Source organism: Musca vetustissima, unplaced genomic scaffold (genome assembly GCF_032173495.1).
Source record: "Musca vetustissima isolate MV318-11 ecotype Yass unplaced genomic scaffold, APGP_CSIRO_Mvet_v1 utg14093, whole genome shotgun sequence".
NCBI classification, from domain to species: domain Eukaryota; kingdom Metazoa; phylum Arthropoda; class Insecta; order Diptera; family Muscidae; genus Musca; species Musca vetustissima.
In genome coordinates, this window is record NW_026879399.1 from 240,812 (window position 1) to 258,370 (window position 17,559).

Consider the following 17,559-nt stretch of genomic DNA (forward strand, 5'->3'; position numbering starts at 1 on the left):
TCTAGACATGTGTGTCCGTCCGTCCGCCTGTCCATTATAATTTGTAAACACGATACAGGCCACAGTTATGGACCAATCTTCACGATGTAGGATGGGTTCTGGCCAATGAAGACCCTATTGTTTTTGACAAAGATCGGTTAATATTTAGGGGATGAAATGGACCAAAATCTTTATTTTTGTCCGATTTTCTGAACGCTACAGAGGCGAAATATTGCCCAGGCTCGGAAAAAAACATCAGCAGAAAATATGAGTTCCGTGGGAGTTGTGTAGGGTATTGTATGGTCGGCCCCGTCCGACTATACTGCTCCGCTCACTGATTTTAATATAGTTCTCAGAGTATAAAATACCGCCTAGAAGATCAATATCAAAAATAAGTTTATATTTTACATTACAAGGTTTCAGAGTATAAAATAGTTCCTGGCAGAAAATTATTAATTTAGGCCAATGTTGTGACATAGCTCCCATATAAGTGTGCCATACTTACATAGCTTGCTTGTTACAGAACGGTTATTCCATAAGACGAGCTTAAAAAAATTCCAAGCGCGTCGGTCGTGTGCGCATCTCCTCCAATTTGAAAGACCACGTTCCAAGAAGTTGTTTTCTACTTGGTCTTTCCATCTAATTCGTGGCCTTCGCCTTCTACGGGAACCATCAGTAGGCTTGCTTTTATATGCCTTTTGGGCTGGGGCATTCTCATTTATTCTCATTCATTCGCAGAACATGGCCTAGCCACCGTAGTCGCTGCAGCTCAATACGACTGACTATGTCCATGTCCGCGTATAAATTGTAAACCTCGTGGTTCATTCGACGCCGATATTCTTCGTCGGCCCGTAGATCTTTCGGAGAATTTTTCTGCCTCATCTGCTTGGGCAAGTACTCATGCTTCAGATCCATATACAAGTATCGCGTCTTGTAAAGTGTGATTTGGTCTGGCGGGAGGTAGCCTTGTTGGCAACCTGCTTACTAAGACCATAGTAGCATATGTTGGCCATCACAATCCTTCTCCAAATTTCAAAAATGATGTCATTCGTTTAATTTATGGAGGTACCAAGGTATATAAAATCTTTAACTACCTCGAAGCTGTAGTTCTCAAGTTCCATAGTTGGTCCGAGTCTACTGGACGTCTTGCGCGTTGATACCATCAGTTTGGTCTTCTCGCCATTTACTGCCAGACCCACTTTGGCATACTCCTTCTCAATTTCTTCAAAAGAGGTTGTTACCGTTCGCAATGTTCGACGCATTATATCGATATCATTGAAGTATGCGAGTAACATGTGTTGTTTGGCGTACAGAGTGCCATTTCTGATCACCTTTGTCTCTCGTATGACCTTTTCCAGCAGGATGGAAGGTGTGATTTTTTTGATCACACGACGAAGTGTCACCATTTCTGAATCCTCGTTTGGTATTGAAGGGCTCCGATAGGTCCTTTCCGACTTTAACTGCTGACCATGTGCCACTTAAAGTTATCCTGCATAGTCGTATTAATTTTGCCGAACGTATATATGGCTTTAAACACCTCTGAAAGGATAGGGCTGTCGAATGCGGCTTTATAGTCGACGAATAGGTGGTATGTCTTTTTCGTGGTTAATGGTGGATTTGCCAGGTATGAAGCCACATTGGTATGGTCCCAATTGACCATTGGCTTCAATCGTTAACACAGCACACTGAATAGCACTTTATATGCGATGGGAAGAAGATTAATTCCTCTATAGTTTACACATATCGTCTTGATTCCTTTTTTGTGCACGGGACACAGGATGCTGAGGTTCCAATCATTGGGCATGAATTCCTCTAGCCAAATTGACCACCGGTCTTGAATAGTTCGGCTGGTAACCCATCGGCTTCTGCTGCTTTATTGTTCTTGAGCCGATTAATTGCTTTTATGACCTCATCTTGGATAGGTGGTATACTGTCTATACCATCATCTCTAATTGGATCTGGGGTATCTTCTTCACCGCCACTATTTGATACCAGAAGCTTTTCCAAATGCTCCTTCCAGATCCTCCTTCCACGCTGCCTGTATCTGTCAGGTTTCCTTCTTCATCTCTGCAGGAGGATGTGCCTGCGTCAAAACCTTCGGTTTGAAGTTTTACTCGTTGGTAAAATTTTCGGACTTCATTCTGACTCCTGTACATCTCGATATAAGTGTCCTAGCCGTGGGAACATATTTTTATGGGTACACATTTTTATATGATGACTATATGAAGCTATAATTCCGACGGATCCAACTTATTTTAGGTATTTAGTAACATTTGTCAACAGATCTGGAGGTAAAACAGCATTACTTGTTATCAGAGGTTAAAATATTTTCTGGGAAAATTTATTTCAATGTACGTCTTTCCAGAAAGCTGTAAGTTGTTTTAATATTTTTCTAATATAATAATATCACCGGAATTTGAATTTCCTCATGGTGGAGGGTATACCAATTTCGACCTTGTCGTTGATTTAATTTTTTTTTATACCCTACACAACTATGTTGTCAGAGTATTATAGCTTTGTGCAGCCCCATACGTTTGTAACGCTGCGAAATATTGGTCGTGGACCCACCTTTAAGCATACCGATCATCATATCTCGACTAGCTGAGTCGATCTAGACATGTGTGTCCGTCCGTCTGTCCATTATATTTTGTAAACACGATACAGGCCACAGTTATGGACCTATCTTCACGAAATTTTGCGTGTAGGACCGGTTCTGGCCAATGAAGACCCCTATTGTTTTTGTTAAAGATCGGTTAATATTTAGGGGATGAAATGGACCAAATACTTAATTTTTGTAGATTTTTCTGGTCGCTCCAGAGACCACAATTATGGCCCAAACGTCTCGAATTTTTACATGGAGAAAGAATAAGCATGCCTGTTTTGATAAAGATCTGTCAATATTTAGCGGGTCAAATGGACCCTGACTTTTGTGTGAAAAATGACAAAATTTGTATTCTATAGCGTTTAGATTTACCCCTGAAGGACATAGAGCCGAGAAGTTGATAGTATATCCAAGAGGAGTGGGTGGCCTTTAAATTGATACCAAATATATTGTCGTATGTACTCGGATGTGGCAGTTACACTTAAAGAGGGTGCAAATATCTGAAATTTCTACTGACATTTTCAATATTCCCTACAACCACATATACCGTTGTTGTTGTTTTTTATTGCAATCTACCATTAGCTAAAATAATATTTTCTTTACCACTGACATGATTCCTACTAGCAGAAATCATCAAAAACATGTACATGTATATCCTTTTCATTCCAATTCATTCAATATCCTTGGCAACCGACAAGAAAGGCAAACACATTTGTTTGTTTGTTTGTTTCTATGTTGTCGCTGCAAATGTAAATATTCTTTAAATATATGTGAATGTTTGTAAGAATTTTTCTTCAGAAAAATTGCAATCTACAAAATGCTCTCAAAAATCAGAAAAAAACAACAACAACCAATAAACAAAATAAACTAACGTAGGTAACCACAATGTTGCCGCCACTGCTACATCAATACTTTTCAACATTGAGAAATAACCGTCTGCAACGTATCGAATATTTATTTACATTCATTGATACATTGGGGCCGACCATACGATACCCTACACAACTACCACGGAACTCAAATTTTCTGGAGATGTTTCTTTCGATCCTGGGCAATATTTCGTGATATTTGCACCCTCTTGCCCGATTAGAGGTAAACAGAACCTCTTCCTCACCCTGACATATTTTCCGAATATTACGAGTATTCAGTACAGCTATTGTCCAAATTCTCTTCACCGTGGGTAGTGTTGTGATGTTCGGCTTTCATTTGTAGTCTATAGATTGACTCGAAAATAACACAAAAAATTAAGTTTTCGGTCCACTTCATTCCAAAATTATTATCGGATCATCACCGAAAATTGTAGGCGTTGTCCTTGACCATAACTGGAACCTCATGGAAAATTTCAACGCGATCAGCGCTATAGTTCCGCTCTCTAGAGTGACAATGGGTTCCTAAATAATATACGAATACGGAGATACCTGTAAATAATTAGGTGTAAATCCCACATCCGAGCACATGCAACAATATAATTGGTATTAATTTAAAGGTCAACCACTCCTCTTGGATATAATATCAACTTCTCGGGTATATGTCCTTCAGGGGTACATATATACGCTATAGAATACAAATTTTGTAATTTTTCACACAAAAGTCAGGGCCCATTTGACCCGCTAAATATTGACCCATCTTTATCAAACCAGACATGCTTAATCTATGGCCCGATCCCCTTCTCCATACAAAATTTCACGATTTTCGGGCCATTATTGCGGCCTCTGGAGCGACCAAAAAAACCGACAAGAATTTAGTATTTGGTCCATTTCATCCCCTAAATATTAACCGATCTTACCCAAAAACAATAGGGGTCTTCATTGGCCAGAACCCATCCTACATGCAAAATTTCGTGAAGATTGGTTCATAACTGTAGCCTGTATCGTGTTTACAAATTATAATGGACAGACGGACGGACACACATGTCTAGATCGACTCAGCTAATCGAAATATGACGATCGGTATACTTAAAGTTGGGTCTAGGACCAATATTTCGCGGCGTTACAAACTTTTGGGGCTGCACAAAGCTATAATACCCTGACAACATAGTTGTGAAGAGTATAAAAATCACTTCATTTCGTTTTAAGCATTTATTTGTGAAAAAAAGTTAAATAAAATTTGGCCACATATTGCATCCGAAATACACGAAACATTCCATCGTCTCTGATATTGTTCAAATATCTCTAAACCACAAATATGTTAGAATATTTTTTTTAGTTATGTTTTTTTCTTCTCATTCTCAAAGCCAGAAATAAATTCCAAAATAATACAAACTCGTTGGTATGTCGCTCTCCCATCGTTTATATTGTTTTGTTCTTGTATTTTTATTTGAAATTCTCTGGCAATACTATTTTTAGTACATAATTTTGGTATTTTCATCTAATCGGACATGCAAAACACCATTTTGAGTACATCCGCACTCACAAATATATAAAATTCAGCATTTGTTTGTGGTAAGATATTTGGAAATTTTGTAAAAAAAAAAAAACAACCAACATCATACCGATAACCAAAATGCTTTGTCTGGATTAGAGCATAAATATATTTATCGAACATTTCGGATTGTGCTAGACGTGTGCTCGGAATTTATTGTTTTATTTGAGGAGACATGTTAAGCAATTGAAATAAATTTCTTTTTGGAAGACAACTTTTAGTATGAAAATTAAATTGTTTTTTACAAATATTTTACTCTTATGAAATCTGAAACGTTGTTTATTTTTTTAATTTAAAACCCCTCAGCTACAAACCTATGGAGAATATACTAAATTGGGTATTGTTGTATTGTATTGTAACACTTGACGTTTCGTGTTCTTTGCCCCATCCCGGCAAAGCTATATTTTCCAACTTAAGGGGGTCAAAAATTTTTTTGAATTAATTAGAATCTACACAAATTCATGAATGTCTCTACAAATTTTCAAGTGAAAATCTAATGAACTCTTGAAGATATAGCCGATTTATTGTGTCCGCATCAAGTGACGGCTAAAGGGCTTCTCAAACTTTAAACGCGGTTTTCTCTTTTGCGAATGGCGGGCACGATAACTCAAAACCGAATACCCCAATCGATTCCAAATTTGTACACGTTTCTCTGTGAGTGTATAGCTATCGTATGAACTAGGAACTAGCCAATCGGTGAAGATCTTCCTTATTTTTTAACTTGGTTCTTGATCAAAAATCGGCAATTTTCCAAAAATATTTTTTCAAAGGTCCGCCATTTTGTTAATTTTAGAGCGAAGTCAATAATCCTAGTTCACACGAGAGCCAGACATGTACTCTTTCTAACACCATTGGAATTTTCGGATTCCGATGTTCCAGTGAGGAGTTATCATGCCCGCCATCAAAAATAAGGACTTTTCTTTAATAACAAAAAACAAAAACAAGACAACAAATTTTTTTGTAAATTATTTTTCTTCTTTTTTTAAATCTTCAAATATATATATATATATGCAAAGTTACAAACCTTAACAATCATTGGTGCTAATTTACCAGCCCATTAAAAATCTTGAAAAATTAAAATCGAGAATGGGGGGGGGGGGGGGGGGGTTTCCCTTAATTGACTTTCAATTTAGATTTTAAATTCCTGGAAAATAACAATTTCCGAAAAAATGGCCGAAAATTGTAACCAGTGAGCGGAGCAGTATTGTCGGACGGGGCCGACCTTAAGATACCCTACACAAATTTCACTTAAATCTAACTTTGTGTGGTTCTATATTCTGAGTTTGGGCTATATTTCGCAATTACATTACTAATATTCAGTACAGCCCAGATTCCCTTCTCTTTGGTTTGTGTTCGGCCTTCAATTTCGACAGATCACAAAAAATCTAGTTTTCGGTCCACTTCATCCAAAAATTATTATCTGATCAACACCAAATATTATAGGAGTTGTCCTTGACCATAACTGGAACATCACGCAACATTTTAAAGCGATCAGCGCTATATTTCCGCCCCTAGTGTGGTAATGGGTAAATATGTAAATATTTAAGTGTGACTCCCGCACAGAGATGGTCCGTCAGAAACAGTGACGTAAATGACATACATTTCCGACGTATAATACATACGTCAGAAACGTCGTAAATCCCCCCAAAACCATTACGTTTTTGACAAGATTGCTATTCCCATTAATCAATTCGAAAATTACGCACGCTTTATTCATATCCATATAAAATGTCAAAATTTTCTTCTCAAAAAAGTTCAGACTTTTTTATCAGCACTAGTAAGGAATAGTCAGATGTACGTAAAAATAATATATATTCTTGAAAATAACTGTATATGGTTATAATATTGAAATAAATGACGTTTACTACATTTATTACATTTTATACAAGTATATGACGTATTCGACGTTTACAACTTTTTGACAGTCGAAAACCTAAAAATTCGTCAAACGGACCATCCCTGCTCCCACATCCCAGTAAATACGGCTGCACAAAGCTATAATAACCTGACAACATAATTGTATAGGGTATAAATATAAGTCAATGTTTATATGTTGGCCCAAATGAAGGTCCCAGTCCATTTTAGAAGTTTTTAAGGTTTTAAGGGGAAAATATAGGTATTTTGAAAGCTTCAGATGTATTTTTTATTTTTAACCCAGTTAGGTAATTTTGTTTTTTTTTTTTAAGTTCTCAGCGAATAAAAAAGTTTCCAGACCAAAAAAAAAAACATATAAACGTTTGGCATGACCTCTAATAGATATCCGACTCTTTTTTAGGTGCTTTGATATCCGTCTCCATGAACCGGACCACATAAAGGCCCGGTTTATTTAACATATTTTTATTATTGTTCTTGGATTTCTTATTATCAATAAAAATCTCCTGACTGAACATTATCAATTGTCTGAGTGAAGATGTTCAATACAGGATCTTCGGTTCCTCATATTGGAGCATTTTTATAACCCCCAGCCTTTATGATAATAAAACTATGAAAAGTATACCTTACCAAAAGTCGATTAAGTCCATGGTTCGCGCTTTATTAATGTATATGTTTTTATCAAAGAGGTTTCGGATTTAATGTTCATCAAATCCGTTATTCAATTCGATTCATATTAAATTTACAAGTTTATAAAATATTAGCCCTTTGTAAGGGAGTTACCAGAAGGAGGTGGATTAATGCGTCCAATCATCGGACTTGATCTTGGTTTGATACAGATATTAGGTTGTACAAAGTTTTGTTCAAATCGAACATTAATTCGAATTTATAAATATTAACATTATAAATTTAATTTTAGCACAAGTTTTTCCATTTTGTGGAAGTGGTACCAGAAAGAGTGGGCCGAAATTTCATATCTTCGAACTTGTACTTGTAAGTTTCGAAGAGATATTACGATATCGACTCCAAATTGTGTGAAACGGATTTGGCCCAAAGAAACATATTTCGATGAGACAGCCGTATCAAATCGTATATCAAAGTTAGCCATAAAATGTGACGCGATCAAATTTGGTCTTAAGTTACTACCATATTACGATTTCCTGATTCAGATTCATACCTTCGTGTCAATGATTTTATGGAAGGCTCTAGAAGTCATGGAATGGAAGAATTTTCCCAATTTAATTATCTTGCTTGTTACAGAAAGGTTGTTCCATAAGCCGAGCTTAAAAAATAGTCTCAAGCGCGTCGGTCTTGTGCGCATCTCCTCCAATTTGAAAGAGGGAATCTAAAAAGAATTACCCTAAATTAGACGCCTTTCCCATGCATCGCTATAGTTAATGGGCCAATCGAATTTAAAACCAATTAGCGGATCAGTATTGTCGGACGAGTCGACCATATGACACCCTTCACAGCTATCACTGAACTCAAGCATTCTGCGTATCTACTTTCCCAACCTGGGCAATATTTCGCGATATTTTCACCCTCTTGGCCGTTTAGTAATCAACAGCTCAACGTTTATACAATGACATATTTTCCCAATCATGTTTTCGTAGAGTAAACATTTGGACCATAATATTAAAATTTTGTTATTTTATGCACAAAAAATCTTTTTTTTAATTTGATTCTCTAAATATTGACCGACCCCTATTCAACAGCAATTTAACTTAGTTACCCAGATACCCTTCCCCGTGTAAAATGTGTGGTGTTCGTCTTATGATAGTGACCTCTAGAGCGTCAAAAAAAAATCGGTCCATTTCATCCCCTAAATGTCATCTGAAATTATAGGCGTTGTCCGTGACCATAACCGGAACTACAGGTAAAATTTCAAACGGATCAGAGCGAGATTTCCAACCGTGTGTTAATCGTAATATTAAACAACTTCTGTGTGGTAATCGTAATACTAAACAGCTATCAACTTCTTCGATCTATGTTCTTCGGCGGTCAATAGAAACGCATAGAACGCAAAATATTTTTATTTTTCACCCAGAAGTTTTGGTCTAGTTGACCCTCTAATTACTGAACGATCATTATGAAAACTGACATGCTTATTCGTTGAACAGATCCCCTTTTCCGTGCACAATTTCTTGAAGCTCGGGTCATAATTGTGGACTCCAAAGCGACAAAAAAAACGCACAACAAATTTGTTCCATCCCTAAGTATTAATTATTCCCATTCCCTAAGTATTAACTGATCATGTATAAAAACATTTAGTGCTTGTTCGGAAATGGACTGTGATGTGTACACTGTTTACAAATTATAAAAAGAACAAACGGTCAGACGATGGATTGGTCGACTCCGCTAGTCGCGATATGATGTGGGTCTAGTACTAATATATCGTGGCGTTACAAACTCATGGAACTTATAATACCCTATCAACATAATTATGTAGGATGTAACAATCCCATTGTTCCTTGAATTTCCTGTCTGAAGTACAACTGCGAATGATGGATCATTTTGAAGCCGCTCTAATAGCTCCTCAAACCGGCACTATTTCGCAATTTTTATGAAAAAAGTGCAAATTTGGCCTTTCCGTTTTCAACATTTTGAAATATTTAACGAAGACCCTGTAAAGTGTATATATTCATGATCAGAATAAAATTGGATGTCGATTTAACTACTATACTGTACAAGTGTTCGGTATTAAAAATCGGATAAATCGGTCCACAATTTGGTATAGTTCTCATATATTCGCCCATGTGACATGTTCCGAGAGTTTTTGAATTCCCATACTTTTTTAAATTCCCATGTTGTGCAAAATGGTGTGCTCAATTTCGAGCGAAAGTGCGACTCGAAAGCAATGTGTTCAATAAAAAACATATGTTTCATTGGAATTTGCAATTTGTTTACAAACAAAATTAATAAAAAATATGCCTGCTGGCTTATTAATTGCCCTGGATTCTACCAGAAAAATTCTAATGATACTGGAACGTGTTAAAATAAGCATTTATGGATATTTTGAGAGAAGTGGGTCCTTTCATACACAAGGGTGCCATTCCCGAAAGCCTCCAGTTAGCAGACGCCTTTCTCTCTGTTGGTGGGTTTCATAGGATAGTGGCAAATGATTTAAATATAAGTTTTGATCGCACAACAATGTGTAAAATATTGTGGAGAGTAATGAAAGTCCTGAAAGACAAAGTGTTTGCAAGCTGTTGACAGCTGCAGACCAAGATACAGCCATGATGCTTTTATTTGGCATATGAGTGCACCTAGGCAGCATTAACAAAAGAGGAAATGGTACGCTAAATAGTTGGCTTCTATGAGACAGTGGTTACGCTTTAGAAACATTTTTTTGACGTCCTATAAACAAGTGGAGCATGGATCTTGTCAACATCGATATAATAAAGTGCACACATCTGGAAGAAACATTATTAGAAGGACTATTGGAAATCTTAAAAGTACATTTTTATAGATTCTATTTTTATTTTGATCATATGGAGGTTGAGTTGCCAAATTGATCTCAAAAATGTTACGCGCTGTTTTTGATAAAAGGAGAACTTTTTATTTTCTTTAATTTTACTATAAAAACTAATGTGAATACTGTATTTTTTAAATAAATATTGTAAAAACACGTTAAATATTACGTCAGCGTTCTTTTTCAACTTGTACGTGCTCAGAAAAACACGTACAATCTCATTCCGTTTTCAATCCACAAGGCTATATGTGCTCGAGATATATTCCTATCCCGACATTTTAGGGTTTCGAGATGAATTACATGATCGAAGTTGCAATGAAGAGGGAAATACTACATTCCCACCGTTATACGACGTGTTTCGCCAGTCACATCCGACGTAATCGCAGTTTGTTATTAAAATAAAACAGTTTGTTTTTTCATATCAATTCATGTTATTATTAAAAAATATATATTAATATTACATACATATATTATGCATTAATTAAGTACATTAGGGCCATATTCAAAATTGCTATTATAATTAAAAATGTTGAAACTATCACAACATAACCAGACTCTTTGAAATAATACAATATAATATTGAGATGAAATACATTTTTTAAGGAATTCAATAAATTCAATTTCTAAAATAAATAAAAAATGTAAACAAATATTGAAATGAAAATACTATAATTTCAGGAATATATTTAAGTGCAAATAAAAATACTTTTCTTTAAAAAAATTTGGTCGTTTTTTGTTGTGGGCATTTGTTTATAGGCCCGTTATCAAAAATTGTGTTTGTGTTTTGCAAAAATAAAAATAATAAATCATTGTTCATTATAAATTTCATTGTTTGAAAATTTCCAAAACAAAAAAAATACAACAATGAAAATGGTCGTTATATGTTGATAAGTTAACTGTTATAGATTAAGGTAGATTTGTAGTAGGTAGGTTGGTGACATGACATACATTCATATACGCAGTTTATGGGTTAATTTTTTCTTGTACATTTTGGTATGCCTTTTTTTGTTTTGTTGTTAATTTGTTTGAACACAGGGTGTCACAAAAATAGTGGCGAAATAAAATAATTTTAGAAATCGACTGGAAATAAAATGTATCATTGACTTTTAAGAGGACAAAATTTTATTAATAATTATTAATATTATTTACTAAATTTTATTATTTATTATTTTTTTATTTATTGAATTTATTTAATTTTTTATAAATAATAATATAAATTATTATTTTGTTTTTTCTTTGACAATATCAGAAATATTCAGAAATGCATTTTTCTGGGCAAAATGTTATCATAGAATTTTAAGAGAAGAACATTTTATCAATGATTATTAATATAATATTCAATTTAATAATATTTAATTTAATTATTATTATTTTTTCATAAGCAAAATCAGAACATTTTCAGAAATTAATATACCGGTCTTACAATTTATTCATAAATTTTTTAATAAAAAAAATATTTTTTCACCACTATATTTTGTAACACCTGTATAGATCTTTGGTGTTTCATTTTTTGTTAATTTTTTATAGTCTTTGTATACATTCGACCTGTCTGGAATTTTCATTTTTTTAGCATTCCATGATCTACACTGCATTAGGCTGGTATAAATTTTATAGGCTATATTTTTATACATATACATACAATATTTATACATTTTACATAAATATTATTTTAGAAAAATTGTTAAGCTCAATACTTTTTTTCTCTGCAAATACGTTTTTAAAAAAATGGGTTAGAAAAATATACGTTGTTGTCTTTTATAAAATATCCAAATTTACATAGATCCTTAGAAGAAGTTTTGTCTTCCCTTTTCCATCATCAGCGGTATCGCATCATCATCATCATTGTTAAGAGTAGTGGCAAAGTTTTTGGCTTTCTTTAGAGCAGCATATCTTCATCATCGGATTCGGTAAATTCTCCATTAGGATTTAACAGCAAATTACCTTCTTCGCTATTGTTTACCTTTTTGGTGGAGGGCGGGGGGAAGAGAAGGAGAAGAGCGAAAAAATTCATTAAATGAAAGAATAACAAAACGGCAGCGAAGATGATGATAACGATAATGATTATAATGTCTAAATATGCCAAAGGCAGAAAATTTGTCCATGCCAACTACTACTTACTCGTCTATATCTTACAGCTGAGCTGGATCTATTAAACAGACGTCTCACCATATTACGGCGTTCCGGTGAAAAGGCAAACATACCCAGGCAGGCCACAACAAATGTAACCGACAATATGGACGCTAAAATGACTGCGAAAAAGACAAACAGAAAGCACAAAGCACCATCGTTTTAATTAAAGCTTTAAGCTATTTTCTTTGGCCAATAATTGAAATGAGCTTACCTCCAATGGACCCTGTCTTTTCAGCAGGATGTTTACCCGCCGTATTTTCACTGGGATAATTGGGTTGATCATTTGGTTTTGAGGTAGTTGTATGGGGTCGAACTGTTGTCGTGGTTGTGGACGCCGATGAGGAGGAGGAGGGTTGCTTTAAACCCAAGAAGTCACAAATATCCGGAGTTTTTTGGATATACAATAAATAGCACTGTAAGGAGAAGAAGAAGAAAATTTTTTTTATTAATTCTGTTTTCTATTTTTTTTTTTTTTTTTTTTTTTTTTTAAAAAAAAATCTATCTGCGGAAAAACAAAAGGATATTTTAATGCCTTTTCAGACACATTATTCTTGCCAAATATAATAAGCCAAACAGCGCGGGCTATATCCGTTGCCAAAACAACAGCAAGCCAGGCAGCCAGCCATCCAAGCCAGTGGCACGAGAAGCAGGATAACAAACGCGTTAGAATTATTATCTGGCAAGAATGTAATTTTCTTAAGTGAACTTTAATGCAACTTTTCACTCCTTCGCCAAAAGACGCCAGTCTGGTGGGGCTTAGATTACACAGCTAGACAACCAAACAACAACAACAATGTTCTTCAGTGTTAGCCATTTTGGAAATTACAAACAACTATACAGGAACTGTACACAAAAAAACAAACAACAACAATAACCATAGCAAAATTGTTTGTTATTTTCGCCTGAAAATGTGCAGCATTTTCTGTTCCTATTTTTTTTCTTTTTTGCAAAAATTTCGTCTGGCGCTTTTAGAATTCCTGACATTATTTGCTACCATTGTTGTTGTTGCTGTTGTGCTTTTTGTTTCATTTGTGTGTACAACTGCACTTTGCAATTCCAAATATTTTCTACCTTTTCTGTTTGTTGGGTGGGGGGCTACAGTTACAAAAATAAAACAACAATTTCGTTCGTTTTGTTCTTGACTATGCAAGTTATGATAATATCGCATGGTCCTAGTTCTACCAACCAACCACCCACTCCCTCCACCAACAAACCCCTCGAATTCCATGCCAGGATAAAAATTTTATTAACGGACTGCTTTTAACTTAGGCAAACTTGAAACTTTTTGGACGGTAATCTTTAAGCAATTGTTTGTAGTTTTTGTTTGTCGTTGTTGTTTTTGCTGTTGCATTTTCCCCCGAAAAGGAAAAACTTTATTACTTTGCTTTGTAGAACAAGAATGAAAAACTATAGAGAAAAGGGAAATGTGCAACAGTTTTGGTAATTGCTGCTGCCCTGCTGCCACGCGGCAAAGGAAGCAAGGAAGTGAGATTTTCAATTTAAAGTCAAATGATTATATTATCCAAAAGGGGGATTTGAAAGGCACACAATGGAAATATTATTTTGAAATTAAAAAAAATAATTTTGGTAGAATATTTAAAATAGGAAAAAATTTTCAAAACTTATTAGATAAATGAAAAAAAAATATTAAATAATTGTAATATTTAAAGTATTATATATTTAAAATCTTGACTATTTTAAATTTTAATATTTAATATATAATAACTTTAATATTAAATATTTCAATTTTATTTATTTTAAGGGAACCCCCCCATTCTCGATTTTAATTTTTCAAGATTTTCAATGGGCTGGTAAATGAATACAAATGCATGTTAAGGTTTGTAACTTTGCACATATATAATTGAAGATTTAAAAGAGAAGAAAAATAATTTACAAAAAAATTTTGTTATTGTTTTGTTGTTGTTTTTTGTAATTAAAGAAAAGTCCTTATTTTTGATGGCGGGCATGATAACTCCTCACTGGATCATCGGAATCCGAAAATTCCAACGGTGTTAGAAAGAGTACATGTCTGGCTCTCGTATGAACTAGGATTATTGACTTCGCTCTAAAATTAACAAAATGGTGGACCTTTGAAACAATATTTTTGGAAAATCACCGATTTTTTACCAAAAACCAAGTTAAAAAATAAGGAAGATCTTCACCGATTGGCTTTATCCTAGTTCATACGAGACCTATACACTCCCAGAGAAACGTTGCAAAATTTGGAACCGATTGGATTATTAGTTTTTGAGTTATCGTGCCCGCCATTCGCAAAAAAATGTTTAGAGAAAAACGCGTTTAAAGTTTGAGAAGCCCTTCAGCCGTCAGTGGATGCTGACACAATAAATCGGCTATATCTTCAAGAGTTCTTGAGATTTTCACTTGAAATTTTGTAGAGACATTCTTTAATCAGTGTAGATTCGAATTATATCAACAAAAATTTTGACCCCGAGAATGGGGGGTCCCCTTAAATACATATTACTTTTAATATATTTCAATATTTAATATTTTGACTTATTTTAATATCTAACATTTTTATTATTTATTTTTTTTATTTCTTACTCTTTTATAATAATTAATATTTAACATTTTAATATATTTAAAATTGTTATTGTTTAAAAATTTTTAATATTTGTAATTATCTAAATATTATTTATTTATTATTTTTATACCTTCCACTATAGTATGGAGGGTATATTAATTTTGTCATTCCGTTTGTAACTCATCGAAATATTCATTTCCGATCCTATAAAGTATATATATTCTTGATCAGGTTTTTTAAGTGATTATTTATACTCTTTCGAGTCGAGCTTGATGATTTAAGTTTTGCAATGAAAAGGAAAGCCAGGAGAAAAACCTACGTACCGACCATTATGTGACGCGTTTTGCCGTTGGTTAAGTGGCTCATCAGGCATATTGGGCTTTGTGGCTTTACAAAGGTCGTACGTTGATAACTTGTATTTATTCCGCCCTGATGCGAAACTTGCATATGCGAATTAAATTCAAATTTGTCAAAGTTCGACATTTGTCTTCATTTTAGGAACAGTCCTTTTTAAAGCAGATTTTTGTTGTAGCGATGGATAATTAATCCACACACCTACAATTGCTTCCATGGTATACACATGTTTTTGCGCAACCGTTTTGGAAGTGTGTTGATGGTTAAGAACTTTAAGTGGTCTGGCAACATTTGTGTTGCTCCAAGGACCTAGGTTCGAGCCCTAGCCGTGCTCGGCTGAAATTAATTTTTGATCAGGGCAAAATTCCAAGACGATCTAGCCATGTCCGTCCGTCTGTTGTAATCACACTATCTTCTGAAGAAATTGAGATAGGGTGCTGAAATTTTGCACAGGTTTGTCTTTTGTCTACAGGCAGGTCAAGTTCGATAATGGGATATATCGGTCCCCGTTTAGGCATAGCTCCCATATAACAGTACCCCCCCCCCCAAATTTTCGGTATTTTGGGGATCTTGAGCGCGTTTTTCAACCGAATACACTGAAATTTGGTACATTGGGTTCTTATTGGGTACTAAATGTCTCCACAAAAAATTATAAATATAGATCCACTTTTTCTGGTAGCCCCCATTTAACGGTACTTCCTAATTTTCAATATTTTGAGAGTTTTGATCGTACTTTCCCACCGAATTGGCTGTAATTTAGTATTTTGAGTTCTTAATAGGTAACAAATATCTCCACAAAAAATTATAAATATAGGTCAATTTTTTTTCGGATAGCCCCCATATAAGGGTACCCCCAATTTTCGGTATTTTGGGGTTTTTGAGCGCGTTTTTCAAACGAATTCGCTGTAATTTGGTATTTTGTAGTCGTATATGGTAGCAAATCTCCCTATCAAAAATATTTACTATTCGCCCCTTTTTTGGGTCGCCCCCCTTTCTTATATTAAAATAGTTATATAATTTGTTCCGTGTTTTGGTTTGATTCTAAAACTCTGTTGTAATCATTTCATCTGCGGAAATACAAAAAAACTAGAACATAAGGTTCGATAATTAACCTTATATATAGCATTTCCACATTAAATGAAACCTTTTACAAATTAAATGAACCCTTTTCCAAATTAAATGAACCCTTTTCCAAATTAAATGAAACCTTTTCCAAATTAAATGAAACCTTTTCCACTTGAAATGAAACCTTTTACAAATAGAATGAAACCTTTTCCAATTGAAATGAAACCTTTTACAAATAAAATGAAACTTTTTCCAAATTAAATGAAACCTTTATTCTTATCTAAGGAAATATAATATTTGCACTAATTTTAAACCAATATTTGAAAATTAAATCAAAGAATATTAACAAATATAGTTGTATGGCTATGTAATTAACATAAATATTCTTTAATTCGGTGTGATTTCATTTAATATCTTTACTAAATAAAACTAAATAAATAGTAATACAAACTGGGGTATTTATTGACATTTTAATATAGCATTTCCACATTAAATGAAACCTTTTACAAATTAAATGAACCCTTTTCCAAATTAAATGAAACCTTTTCCAAATTAAATGAACCCTTTTCCAAATTAAATGAAACCTTTTCCAATTGAAATGAAACCTTTTACAAATAGAATGAAACCTTTTCCAATTGAAATGAAACCTTTTACAAATAGAATGAAACTTTTTCCAAATTAAATGAAACCTTTATCCTTCTCTAAGGAAATATAATATTTGCAGTAATTTTAAACCAATATTTGAAAATTAAATCAAAGAATATTAACAACTATAGTTGTATGGCTATGTAATTAACATAAATATTCTTTAATTCGGTGTGATTTCATTTAATATCTTTACTACATAAAACTAAATAAATAGTAATACAAACTGGGGTATTTCTTGACATTTTAATAAATAAATATTTAAGAACAAGAATTGAATACCCGGTCCTAAATGCGAAATACATATTTGACTTAATAAATTGTTGATGATAAGGTAACTGCTTATCTTAATGAAGGGGTTCCCGGCTTGCAGCTTGTGGGATTTTCAAAATCATGTCCATAACGTAGTTAGAATTATTTTGCCGAGTAAGCTTTTGAATACTTCGCTCGATTACATCAACAATGCGATGTTTCATT

The 17,559-nt window shown here is 34.0% G+C and overlaps 1 long non-coding RNA gene across 1 annotated transcript; it reads right to left on the reverse strand.

Annotated features, from left to right (window-relative positions):
- Positions 1-12,196: 12,196 nt before the first annotated feature.
- LOC133324285 (uncharacterized) lies at positions 12,197-12,775 on the reverse strand. Its single transcript, XR_009754118.1, has 3 exons — positions 12,688-12,775; positions 12,465-12,595; positions 12,197-12,306 (listed from the first exon to the last, which is right to left on the reverse strand). It is a non-coding gene; the product is annotated as an uncharacterized LOC133324285 (long non-coding RNA).
- Between the last annotated feature and the right edge of the window lie 4,784 nt (positions 12,776-17,559).